The 13641-nt window shown below is 38.5% G+C and overlaps 1 protein-coding gene across 2 annotated transcripts in view; it reads left to right on the top strand.

The window, feature by feature from the left end:
* The window catches only part of PUDP (pseudouridine 5'-phosphatase), a 175018-nt gene that overhangs the window by 144647 nt on the left and 16730 nt on the right, over positions 1–13641 (top strand). The gene's annotated exons all lie outside the window — the stretch shown is intronic.

The raw sequence follows: 13641 nt of genomic DNA, 5'->3' as shown, positions 1-13641 counted from the left end.
CCTTTTCAGTAATTTTACCTGGCTCATACTTGGCAGACCTGGCTGTGAGCGGGGTTTTAAGTTGGCTTACTATATAGAATTATTTTTAGGACACCTTCAATGCACTCTACACTGAGCTAAAACAAAAATATATGAGGCTTAGCTCCTGACTCTGGACAATCTAAATCTGCATTTTCTACATCCAAAGCAAATGATTTCTGTTTATTTATTATTACATAAGGAGTTCATTCTTTTTATAAAAAGCATGAAACTGGCAGGAGCCATGGCTCACACCTTTAATCCCAGCACTTTGGGAAGCCAAGGCAGGTGGATCACTTGAGTCCAGGAGTTCAAAACCAGCCTCAAAAACATGGTAAAATCCCATCTCTACAAAAATACAAAAATTAAGCGTGCGTGGTGGTGTGTGCATGTAGTCCCAGCTACTCAACAGGGCGAGGTGGGAGGACCACTTGAGCCTGGGAGGCGCAGGTTGCAGACAGCTGAGGCTGCGCCACTGCACTCCAGCCTAGGCAACAGAGCGAGACCCTATCTCAAAAAATAAAAATAAAACCATGGAACCAATAGGACATCATTTTTAAAAAGTCACTAGTAATTTGCCCATCTGGAGGTCATCACTATCAAAATTGTGGATATTTTTGAAATTTTACTGAAGTTTTCAGCCTCCCCATAAATACTCTCTTCCCCAACCACAACAGTATCCCCCTTTCAAAAACCTCAGCCGGTATGTGCTCATTGCCTGGGGCAGAGACATACGAAAGAATGGCATGAAGAGAAAAAAATTCCTTCCTTTTCTTTTTCAGTAGTCTAAAAGCAGCAGGAACCTGGACTGCTAATGGCATAAAAAGTATATTTTAGATCAAGGGATGTGAGAATGGGGGGGGGGGAATTAAAAGGATTTCTTGGTCAAATAGGCACACATATTGTCTTCTAGCTTTTTATGGTTTCCCTTTAAGTGTTGTTTTATACTAACTATTGAATACTTGCAGAAATAATCAGGGAATCAGGACTCACAATACATTGGCCACAGCACCCAACACCTTGGGCCACAGAATGTCGTCAGCACAATGTCGTCAGCACATCCACAGCTCCTGTGTGCCGCCTCCTGAATTCCATCCTAGTCACTCTTCTGCCCACCATAAATGATCTCCCCAATTTTTTTGGTATCATTCTCTGGCTTTTCTTTATAGTTTTACCCTCTATGAAACAATATAGAGTGAGAATGTTGACCAAGCATACGACTTTATTATCCTCTCCGACCACCCTTTTCAAACATTTGGAGAGATCGTCACACTCAAAAAAACAAAATATCCTCCAGCCACTTTTGGTCATAAAACTGTTTTGTCTCAGGAATTGGAATATCCAGTCCCATATAATAGCCAATACTTCAAAACTGGCTTGACGTTATGTCTTCTGCGTATTTTCAGTTTCAGTTCAGTCCTCCCTACCTGAATATGTGGGCAGACAGGTCCCTTTGTGTCCCTAGGTAGCCTGCAGAGCGCAGAGGTTGCCTCCTTTTTCTCAGTGCTTTCCAGGGCTGCTTGGTGGCTTTCAGCTGAGCCCCTTCATAGGGGATGAGGGAGAGTGTCTGTATTCCACTGGGTGCCTATAATTCTGTCCTGTTCCCAGAATGTCCAGGACCACAAAGGAATTACACTCCAGCTTCCCTCTGGTGGGCTCCACCTCATTTAGGAAATGTGGATTGATCCCATTATGCAGCCCCTCCTGGTGCTGCCTCTCTTCTGCACACTAGACTCCCCAGGTGACTCAGAACCTAGTCCACAATCCAATTTAACTTTCCCAGAAATAGGTCAGACACCCCTTCTCCGTGTCTTCCAACTGCAAGGATCATTTCAAAGCATTGTCAGGATCTCCTTGAAGCTCACCCATTAGGCAAGGGACCAGTAATAACCCATTCTCCCCTCCAAAAGGTTGGGTTACCCACAGCATGGCAACAGATTCCTCCAAAGAAACCTCCTCACCAGTATCAAATTTGATCTAGTTTTGATATTCTCAAAGTCGGTGAAATCATTTGCCAGTCTTGAAGCCAGTTTTAGAGTCCTCTAGTATATTGTCAGCATTTCCCGTTGAAAACCCACCATATGCAATTTTGCCCCCACACTTACCTTGGTAGCTGATATGGGCACCTCAGCTGGTATTTCTAGATATTTAAGTTTCTGCCAGTCTGATGAATATAAAACGATATCTAGGTCTCATTTTCCTGATTATTATTATTAGTGAGATTGAACATCTTTCCATATGATTTTGTGACTTTTACAAAGCCTTCATTCAGGTATTTTCTTTATTTTTTTCTGTTGGGTGGTTTATCTTTTTTATGTTGATTTATAGATGTTTTAAATGTTGTCTAGAGACTGAGCCATGGTGAGTTACATGTTGCAAATGTCATCTTTTATTTATGACTTAATTTTTTCTCTTTATGGAATTTTTTGACAAACTGAAATTTGTTGAATATAGTCAAGTTTGTGTCTCTGTTTATTTATGGCTATTGACTATTATTTTATTTGGTTTAAGAAATGCTTTCCTATCCATGGGACATGAGATTGTCCTCTAAATTGTCTTGTGAAGTGTTATAACTTTGACTTTGGCATTTAAATTTTTCAACCATCTGGATTTGATTTTTGTGTGGAGTGTGAGGTGTAGTTTCAGCTCTCCTTTTTTTTGTATGTATAAATAACCACTTGTCCTAGTACCGTTTATTTCATATTTGCCCACACATCAGAAAATCTCTTTCTGTTTGTTATACATGAAAATTCAAGGGACTTAAGTCTGTTTCTCTGATCTCGATTCTTTTCATTGATCAATGCATCTGTTCATGCCCCAAATGGCTCTTTATCTTTTGAATTGTCTAGTGTGTCTGTTCCAGTCCTAATTCTACATGGGTTTAACCACCAAAATTTTATATTAATTCTGAATAGAGTAAGTTTTTCCAACCTCTTCTTTTTCTCAGAAGCATCTTGGTTATTTATGGCTCTTTGTTCTTACATATACATTTTAGAATCAAATTTTCCCTAAAAATATTGTTGGCATTTGACTGAAACTGCATTAAATCTATCTACAGATTGAACAGAGGAGTAGTGACTTCTTGAAAATGTTGTGCCTTCCTATTCAAGATTATGCTATAACTTGTCATTTATTTTTACTTTGTTATTTTTCAGTATTTCTATAATTTTTCAATAAAGTGTTTTTGAACCAATTTTATTCTATTCAGTACTAATTCTTTATATTTTTGTGGCTTTCATGAAAGCTATCTTCTAAAAATATATGTTCTATTTTTTGCCAGTATTAAGATATACAAGTGATATGAATATTTATGTTGTATCCAGCAATCATCAAAAACCCTCATTAATTCTAATAATGTATCTATTCTTTGAGATTTGAGGGTTCTTTTAGGTAGGCAATGAATAAGCATCCAATGATAACAGCTTTTTTCTGTGTAATATTTATATATTTTATTGTTTTCTTATTTTATTGAGCTACACTTTTCCCCAAGATGAAGCTTGATATAATTATTTAATATTATATGTAATATAATATAACCTTACTAACTTGATGTTAAATAGGAAAACTTTTACCTTTTCACAATTAAATATGATGTTTCACTTATGTTTCTTAAACTAGATATTATTTATCAGAGTAAGGGAGTTACTTTCTATTCCTAATTGCTAAGAATCTGTAAAAAAAATCAGAAATAGATAGTGAACGTATCAAATGCTTTTTCTTCATCTGTTAAAATGATCATTATAGGTTTTTCTGTGGTGATTAATGAATTGGTCTTTCTAATTTTTTTGTATTTTATTTATATTTGTTTCTATTTATATATTTTTTATTTGTATTATATAAATTTCTTCATTTCCATTTATATTTGTTCCTATATTTAATAAATATGTCTTTCCTTGGATGATTTGATTACTAAAGTTAACTAGTCTCATAAAATGAATTGGGGTAAATGTCTTATTTTTTCACTCCTTGGAGGAGTTACATTAGTTTGGTATTATTTATGGATTGTTTGTGAAAATTAACATATAAAACCAACTGGGCCTAGATTTTTCTTTGGTGGAAAGATTTTTAAACCACTGACTCAGTTTATGTTGGTTTGTTTGTTTTTTGTTTGTTTTTTAGTTTATCTGTTTCTTCTTGAGTCAGTTGTAGTTTTCTAGGATTTTGAACATTTAAGTTTTCAAGTTTGTTGGTGTAGAGCTGTCAAGGCTATCATTTTTATCTCTATAGTACTTACATTTATGGGTTTTACAAATTCCAGTAGTGTGTGGTTGTTTCTCTCTCTCTCTCTTCCTCTCTCTTGCTCTTGCTCTCTTTTTCTTTTTCTTTTTTTTTTTCTTTTTTGAGACGGAGTCTCGCTCTGTCATCCAGACTGGAGTGCAGTGGCCGGATCTCGGCTCACTGCAAGCTCCAACTCCCTGGTTCACGCCATTCTCCTGCCTCAGCCTCCCAAGTAACTGAGACTACAGGCGCCCGCCACTGCACCTGGCTAATTTTTTGTATTTTTAGTAGAGACAGGGTTTCACCGTGTTAGCCAGGATGGTCTCGATCTCCTGACCTCGTGATCCACCTGTCTCGGCCTCCCAAAGTGCTGGGACTACAGGCGTGAGCCACCCCTCTCTTTTTCTTTATCTTGCTTCTAGTCAGTCTTGCTAGAGGCTTTTTTAGTCTTAGTACTTTGTTCTTTCTACTTTACAGAGGTTTAATCCGTTGTTCTTCCCGAGCTCCCTTTGGTGGATATACAGTATCTTCATTCCTGCCCTGTTTTCACTTTTAATCTCTACATTTAAGGCTTTAAATTTCCCACTAGGTACTGCCCTAATGGTATTCTCTTTTTAAGAAAATATTTAATGCTATCATTTTTTACACATATTTTCAGTTTCCATTACAATTTCTCTTTTGACCGTTGAGGGTTTTTAAAAAATTTTTAAATTAGTATTAGGTTTTTTTTTATTATTATTTTCATAGGTGGTGTTTGGTTACACAAGTAAGTTCTTTAGTGGTGCTTGGTGAGATTTTGGTGTACCCATCATCCGAGCAGTATATACTGCACCCTATTTGTAGTGCAGACCCTTGCATTTTTAAAATGTGTGTTTTAAAATTTCTATATGAGGGTTTTCTAGTCATCTCTGCATTCTTGATTTCTAACCTAGTACATATGGGAAAAAATGTGACATCTATACACCAACCTGATGAAATTTATTGAAAACCTGCTTTATGAACTAATAAGTGGTCAATTTTCATTACTTTTTTATGTACTGCATTGTAGTGAAAGAATGCATTTTTTTCTTTTCAGGCTGCAATGTTGTGATACTAACTTGAGATGTTTTTCTTCTTATATTTCCTATTTTTGAATTTCCACCATGTAGGGAAGCTATTAAATTGCTGAGTGATGTTCAAAAATTCAAACTTTTTAAATAGTGTTTCATATATGCTTACATATGGCTATATAAGTGGCGTTAAAGACAGTGATGAAAGTGACCAACACAGTCATCCTGCTCCCATGGACTTACCTTAGTGTTTAGAAGGGAAAGAGAAGTACTTGCATGGTGGTTTAGTTATTGTTGTGTGAAATGTTACAAAGCACAGTATATGATGAGGGAGGTTACCTGAGATCAGGTACTATGGTGATTGCATGGCGCTTATCACTCCCTGTACCCAGAAATCTGGACACAGACACAGAGAAAAGCCACCCAGGTATATGGGTCATCAAAAAAAGTTCAAATACAGAGCCTGTCCCTCTATGCTTGCTCTTTGATACTCATTCCCCACCCTTTGCCCACCAGTTCCCAGCCTCTTTTCCCTCCTCTCCCTTTCTCCTACTTACTCATCTGTCTGCATTTTGGTTCTTTGCCATAGTAGTTATATTTCTCTGAAAACATACTCTTGGGCACTGAGGACAAAACTCCACAACTCTGTGGGTGATCTGTTCATCAGAGACTATAATACCACTCACACTGAATAAATTCATTTTTCCAACCCCAAAGTTACATGGTTAATCAAATTTTATTCTTAATTGTGAATTTGCATAAATATCAAAGAATGCTTTTTAGTAATTAGCATGTGCTCTCAATTATTCTAATGAAAACCATCACTCAAAGTGAGGTACAAACTGAGGTTACTTTCATTATGCTCAACACTACATTTATACTGCAGTTGTTGGAAGTTATATGAGGTTGTTTTTTGTGGGTTTTTTTGTTGTTGTTATTCAGCTAGAGAAAGACTAAAGTCTCATATTGCCCTGACAGTCAATTGCCCTTATTATTTTTATTGTGTAGCCCCTCATCCCTGTCTCCCCTACTCGGTACTTGTGTAGCTGGTGTATTTGAACAAGAGTAGTACTTTGCTGCTATCAGTCTTCATCTTGTTAGTTTCAGTCCATTGATCTAGCCCAGCAAGTCTCCTTTGAAGTTTGTTTCTTCATTTCTCTTTCCCATTCCTGGTTTCTTTTGGTCTCAATTGTGTCATACAAGGCATTATTATCTCGTCATCCCAGCTTCCCCAAATTGGCAGCCCTGATTTCCACGCCATCCTTTTACTCATCCAAATCATTAGCTAAAATGACCAACAGGAGACATCCAGAGAGGGACCGTGAGAAACACCCCTCCAGGTGGACATCCATCTCTTAATCCTCAGTGTCAATACTTGTAAGCTGATCTTAATTGTATCCTCACTAGGTCCACAAGACTATGAGGAAAAATCTTGTCAATTATTTTAGCTCCAAAGGAGATACGATCCTTCTAGTCTACTACATTTCTTGTACTTATCAGTCCGGTGAAATGAGTTTAGTCTGGCATGACTTACTCAAAATGAGCCCATTCTGACTCAACGTGACCTCCACTTTCTGATTTAAGTACTCACCAATGATCCTTTAAAATAATCCATTTTCAAAGTATCCTCAGGGATGACATTAAGCTCATGCTCTCTCAAAGCTAAATTGCTTTCTCAGCAATCTCATGTAACTTCTAATCCCCAAACTCAGCGTCCTCTCTCAACTCCCTCTGCCTGACTTCTCTGTGGCAGGCATTTGACACTGCCCAACACCCCATCTTTCTTGCTCTCACATTTGTGCGATTCATGTTCTTCTAATCTTTGAAAAATCAGAAAATTTGTTCATTTTAATTTTCAGTTTTCTGGATGGAAATCTGTACTATTTTATAAATGATTTCTCAACATTATCAATGATAAGTCCAGAAAAATTGTAAGCTTTTCACAAATTTAAGAAGCAGCTTATTCAGGCTGGAAAATATTTCTTTCACAACTTGGTTCTCCTATAACTTCTTCATAGTTTTAGAATTTTAATGTTCTTCTATGTTTTAACTTCACAATCACCTCTCTGCCGGTTCTGCCGGTTATTCTCAAAGAGAAGAAGCAGGAAAATAAAAGTCCAGGAGATATTCTATCTTGTTGTAGAAGAACTAGTAAATGGTTTTTACCATTATGTAGGTAATGGAACACCTAGAATTTGCAGTACTCCCTATAGGGCACCTTAATATTGTGAAGGACTGTGATTATTGATAGCTATTTTCATTTTATGATTAATTTGACTAGCCAAAGCTAGCATATATGACAAGTATTCTATAGAACATATAGAATTATAGTTATGAACAAATACACAACCCAGCCCTGCCTTCAAAACAAGTTATTAAACTTATCCCACTGTGGGATTTTCTGCTAATAATTGTTGCATTTTGTTTATTTATTTATTTTTTTCAGTTAGTACTTCCAAACCAGCAAAGGCAGAGGGTGTCAAACCATTAAGTAAAAGAATTATGGGAGAGGCCAGGTGCAGTGGCTCATGCCTGTGATCCCAGCACTTTGGGAGGTTAAGGCGAGTGGATCACTTGAGGTCAGGAGTTTGAGACCAGCCTGGCCAACAAGGTGAAACCCTGTCTCTACTAAAAATACAAAATATTAGCCGGGTATGGTGGTGGGTACCTGTAATCCCACCTACTTGGGAGGCTAAGGCAGGAGAATCACTTCAACCCAGGAGGTAGAGGTTGCAGTGAGCCGAAATCACCCCATGGCACTTCACTCCAGCCTGGGCAGCAAGAGCAAAACTGCATCTCAAAAAATATATATATACACATATATATATATGAGGTGTATATATGTGTATATATATATACACACATATATATATGAGGAAAAAATGGAAATTGACACTATTTTTTTATTCCAGTGAATTTGGTTAGCTTGTGGAAAGACCACAGCCATTCCATAATTTTAGAAGCAAGGACCCAAAGAGATCTTGGTAGTGCACAGGGGACCTGACAAGCTATGTGTTGGAAGTTGGGAGGATTCCCACACATGCCCAACTTCTCCGACAAGCGGTTACCTGAGCACAGTAGTTCCCACCTATTGTTCTACCCTTTGATTAGTGGCCTTTTGGGAGGAAAAACTCAGTGAAATCCACCTTTGTTTCTGATGCTCCTCCCTCCGTATTGCACAAAAGAATTAAAAACAGTGTCAGCTTTCACCTAAAGAAACAGAAATGTCTGCAAAAGGGGAGCTGTGAAGTGCCCCAGGGCAGAGGAGAGGTAGTTACATGCCTTTGGATGGGGAAAATGTTTTATATCCCAAGTTCATTACAGCCTATTTGCCCATATGGATTAGCATCTAAGCCCTCAAATAACTAAGCAGCAGAGTATACCTTTCCCCAAGAGTATTGTATTGGGAATCACGAATGACTGTTAGTAGCTTGGCTTTGTGGGAAAGAAAAAAAGAGAACATCAAAAGATGGAAAAGACAGCGGTAGCTAGAAAGAACCAATAAGAACTGTTAACTCTCTGGGCCCTCAGGAAGAAAGGGCTTGAGAATAATCTTCAGAGAAGGACCTGTGAGCACCTCCCATATTTGGCTGATGCTATAAGACCCAAGATGAAGCCTTTTCTCCTTGTTCTTCTAGCTATAATATTAACTCAAAGCCCCTTTTGATGCCTTTCATATTTTTTCTTTTATTTTTTATTGTTTTTCAGACAGAGTCTTGCTCTGTCACCCAGGCTGTAGTCACTGGCATGATCTCAGCTCACTGCAACCTCCACCTCCCAGACTCAAGTGATCCTCCCAAACTCAGCCTCCCAGGTAGCTGTAACTACAGGCATGCACCACCACAATTGGCTAATTTTTGTATATTTTGTAGAGATGGGGTTTTGCCATGTTACCCAGGCTGGTCTCGAACTCCTAGACTCAAGCAATCTTCAGTCTTGGTCTCCCAAAATGCTGAGATTACAGATGTGAGCCACCATGCCTGACTTCCTTTCATATTTTTAGATCCCTTACCTCATTCTGGGATTAAGACTTCCTGATACTTTTTCTACACTTTTCTGCAAAGACTTTCTATTTTCTGGTTGACTATGCACTCTACCTTTCCTATTTGGTGCATGTACTTGTGATACCTAGGTTCATTTACAAGGTTTCTTTGTGGTCATGATAATTTCTGTTGAAATGTCAGCCTTCTTTTATTCGTTAGGATAATTTGCCATTGTACTGTCAAGTTTTCAGTTTTGAGAATTGAATGTCCATTCTCTGTTCTTGTTCCATGTGTAAATAAGTGACTTCTTTATTATCCTGAGCTTTAAAAAAAAAAAAGAAAGAAAAAAAGCCATGCCTCTTTGAAACTGAGATTCCTCATTACATTCTCATAAGCCTATGCAAAGATTTCAGATTCCTTCACAGTTTTGTGCCCTTCCTGTCATTCCTTGTCACATCTTCTTCTTTTCCATATTTTGACTTTTTTCCTATAGTATTTTCCCTTCTTTTTATGAGAGTACCAATTATACATACCTTGGATCCCCTATGCCATTATTTTGTCATCTCTTAGCACTTTTCCCCTCATCAGTTCTCTATGTTATGACATGACATTGCTCACAGTTAGGAAGGAGTTTCTCTGCCTCAAAAGAAACTCCATTATGTTTTTTTGACAGGGTGAAAAAAGTAACTCTGTGTCTGCTCAGTAAACCAGCCTTGCCATGCAGCTGCTGTTTGTCATATCTCTTCTGTCACACCATGTTTGTAGCCTACATCTCACTATGTCTGAAAGTTTCCATGACCATTCCTGCTTTCCCTCATTCTTTTCTGCATTCTTCCTTTGCATCCCCACTTTGTCTTCCCAAGCAAAGTTTTGCCTTAGGGATTTTGCCACCAATTCTAGAGAACATATCAGAGGTGTCCTCCCTCTCTTAGTACCTCCCCTTCAGACTGTTCAACTTTTATTTGGCTTGTCAGTCTTTCTTCATAGATTGTGCTTTAGTATTTCTATGGTTCTTCACCTCATCAAAGACAGACTTTTATTTTGTTTTATTTTGGAACAGGGTCTTGGTTTATCACCCAGGCTGGAATGCAGTAATGCAATCATATAGCCTCCAACACCTGGGTTTAAGCAATCCTCCCACCTCAGCCTCCCAAGTAGCTGGGACTACAGATGCATGCCACTCTGCCCAGCTATTTTTTCTGTTTTATGAAGAGACAGGGTCTCACTATGTTGCCCAGGCTGGTTTCAAGCACCTGACCTCAAGTGGTCCTCCCACCTCAGACTCCCAAAGCACTGAATTTATAGGCATGGGCCACTGTGCCTGGCCTAATTTTTTCCTTTTCTTCATTGTTTTCCATTGCTTTGGTCTGGAAACAGGAGATATCTGTGACAAAGCTCATCAATAGGAAGACATTATTTTTGTAGGTTTATTTCTAATGGACTCAATGGCAGTTAAAATTCTGAAATGTAAAATAAATCTAATATTCCAATTTATTCTGTCTTAATTGTCATTTTGTATTGGCTTTCAATATTCTCCCTTAGATCCACATGCCCTAGTGGACATTCCACTCCATGAATATTGATTCCTCTAGCACATGTGGGGTGAGCTCAGTCCAGTCGACTCAGTAAGAGAAATGGTGTTATGCTCTGCTCCTTTGATACAAAAATATAGTAGTCCTTACAGTGGAAGTAGCAACATAAATTTGAACATATATATTTTTAACAGTATTATGAGATTAACACTATTAGTACAGTTAACATCATTGTATATAATTCTATGTGGCTATTTTTCCCCATTTTGAAAATGGGCTGTTATCAAATCCATGTATGAAGTCCGTGTCAGATTGCCTCTATCTGAATATAAAGAAATGTGTGTCACATAATGTGTGTGACTTTCCCAGAGTCTGAGAGGACTCTGGACTTCCTCTGTTTCACTTTTCATGGCACTCTTTCTTTAATACCCTCTCCTATATTTTCACAAACCCCAGAGATACCTCAGTGGCAATGAACAGGCTCAGCCTTGGTTATAATTTGCTTCCTATTTTTGTTACATTTCACATTTTATCTTTCTGTAAGTAATAATACCAGGGAACTTTGGGAAAAAAAATCATTCTAGAGACCATCAACTCCAGCTCCCTTATTTCACGGACCTAAGGATTCATCCAAAGTGCTAAGGGACATGCCCAGGTGTATTACTCAGGGTTCTCTAGAGGGATAGGACTAATAGGATAGATGTATATGTAAAGGGAGTTTACTAAGGAGTATTGACTCACATGATCACAAGGTGAGGTCCCACAATAGGCTGACTGCAAGCGAAGGAGCAAGGAGGCCAGTCTGAGTCCCAAAACCTCAAAAGTAGGGAAGCTGATGATAGTGCAGTCTTCAGTCTGTGGCTGAATGCCCCAGAGCCCCTGAAAAACCACTGGTATAGGTCCAAGAGTTCAAAAACTGAAGAACTTGGGGTCTGACATTCAAGAGCAGGAAACATCCAGCATGGGAGAAAGATGGAGGCCAGAAGACTCACCCAGTCTAGTTTTTCCATGTTCCTCTACCTGCTTTTATCCTAGCTGCATTGGCAGCTGATTGGATGGTGCCTACCCAGATTAAGGGTAGTAGGTCTGCCTCTCCCACTTCACTGAATCAAATGTTAATCTCCTTTGGCAACACCCTCACAGACACACCCAGGAACAGTACTTTGCATCTTTCAATTCAATCAAGTTGACACTCAATATTAACCATCACAACAAGGTCTTACACTGTTGAGTGGTGGAGCTCATTTCCCAGAGATCAAGTCTCATGTTCTTCCTACACCCCACTGCCTTTGGCTCATTCTGCCTGAGGTCAAACGATATTAAGACACCCTGAAAATTCTCCTTTAAGAACATTGCCCATGTTCAGAACATAGCTCTATTTTGAACTTGAACATCAGCTGAGTAGACAAGTACATCCGATGCAACTGCAATCATGTCCTTGGAAATTTATAGCATCGCTTTCAAGCTCAACAACTTGTTGGCAGCCACCCAAACTTCAGTTCTGCCTCTAAGTAAAAATAAAATAGAATACATGTCATTAGCATAACTATGACATTTAGGCAAACTCAGGAACATTTAGACCTCATGCATCTGGGTAATTAATTATATAATCTTTTCTTACACATAGATGTCCTTTATGTTTATTACAGTCTCAAATTCCTCACCTCTCAGAAGATAATACAAATATTTTCACTTTGTCACTCACTTTTTAAATTTTCCTTTTTTTCCTGTTTTTCTTTAAAATTTTTTTCTTTCTTTTTTCTTTTTTTTCTTTTTTTGTCACTTTTTTCTATTCTAAATGATTCTCTTTAAGTTATCAAATAAATGGGGAAAATAATGGGCCTTAGCAGGTTATCTGAGTGGTTTTTTATTTTATTTTATTTTATTTTTAATTTTTTGAGAAAAGGTCTTACTCTCTCACTCAGGCTGGAGTGCAGTGGTCAATCATAGCTCACAGTAGCCTCGACCTCCTGGACTCAAGTGATCCTCCTGCCTCAACCTCCCAAGAAGCTGGAACTATAGGCACTTGCCATGCCACCATGCCCAGCTAATTTTTAAATTGTTTATAGAGACAGGGTCTCACTCTGTTGCCCAGGCTGGTTTTGAACTCCTGGGCTCAAGCAATCCTCTTGTTTCAGTCTCCCAAAGTCCTGGGTTTCAGGTGTGAGCCACTATACCCAATATTTAAAAATTTTTTTTAAAAAAGACATCAAATAAATGGGGAAAATAATGGGCCTGAGCAGGTTGTCTAAACACTTGACTTTGGTGATCACAAACAAGGCATTTACTTGCATAGTGGGCAAGAAAAACAAATCTTAAAAGCAGACTCAAGTGCAAGTGATTGAGATACAAATATAGTATGTTTGTATTTGAATGGTCCGCTGGAGAGTAATGGTAAAAATGCACACAACCTCATCTGTGCGGGGCAGGTAGAGAAGAACTTGCTTGGGGGCAAGCATCCTGGCAAGCTAGGTGTTGCAAAACCATAATGTCAAAAATATGAAACGATTCCACAAGCCCAAACCTGACCGAAAGCCTAACCTGGGAAGTGCAAGCATGCTTCCGTGGGAATGAAACAAGTGACAGAAGCAACTATCAGCACCCTCGTGCCCCTTGCAGAGAGACAAAACACCTGCCAATAGGCGCTTTCCATCTGGAGTCACCCAAAACCAGGACTCAGTAACAAATAAACATTTATATTTTGACATTCTTTATGTGCAGTGTCCACTAGCCTGGCACCACCTCACACACCCTCTCTCCTACCAGCTGGCTCTCCCTCTTTTTGGAAGGTACCAATTCCTAGTTTTCTGACTTCATGCCTTCAATAAAGGAAGCTCTCTC

This window comes from Macaca fascicularis, chromosome X (assembly GCF_037993035.2).
Source record: "Macaca fascicularis isolate 582-1 chromosome X, T2T-MFA8v1.1".
Lineage (NCBI taxonomy): Eukaryota > Metazoa > Chordata > Mammalia > Primates > Cercopithecidae > Macaca > Macaca fascicularis.
This window is presented reverse-complemented; position numbering and strand designations above follow the sequence as displayed.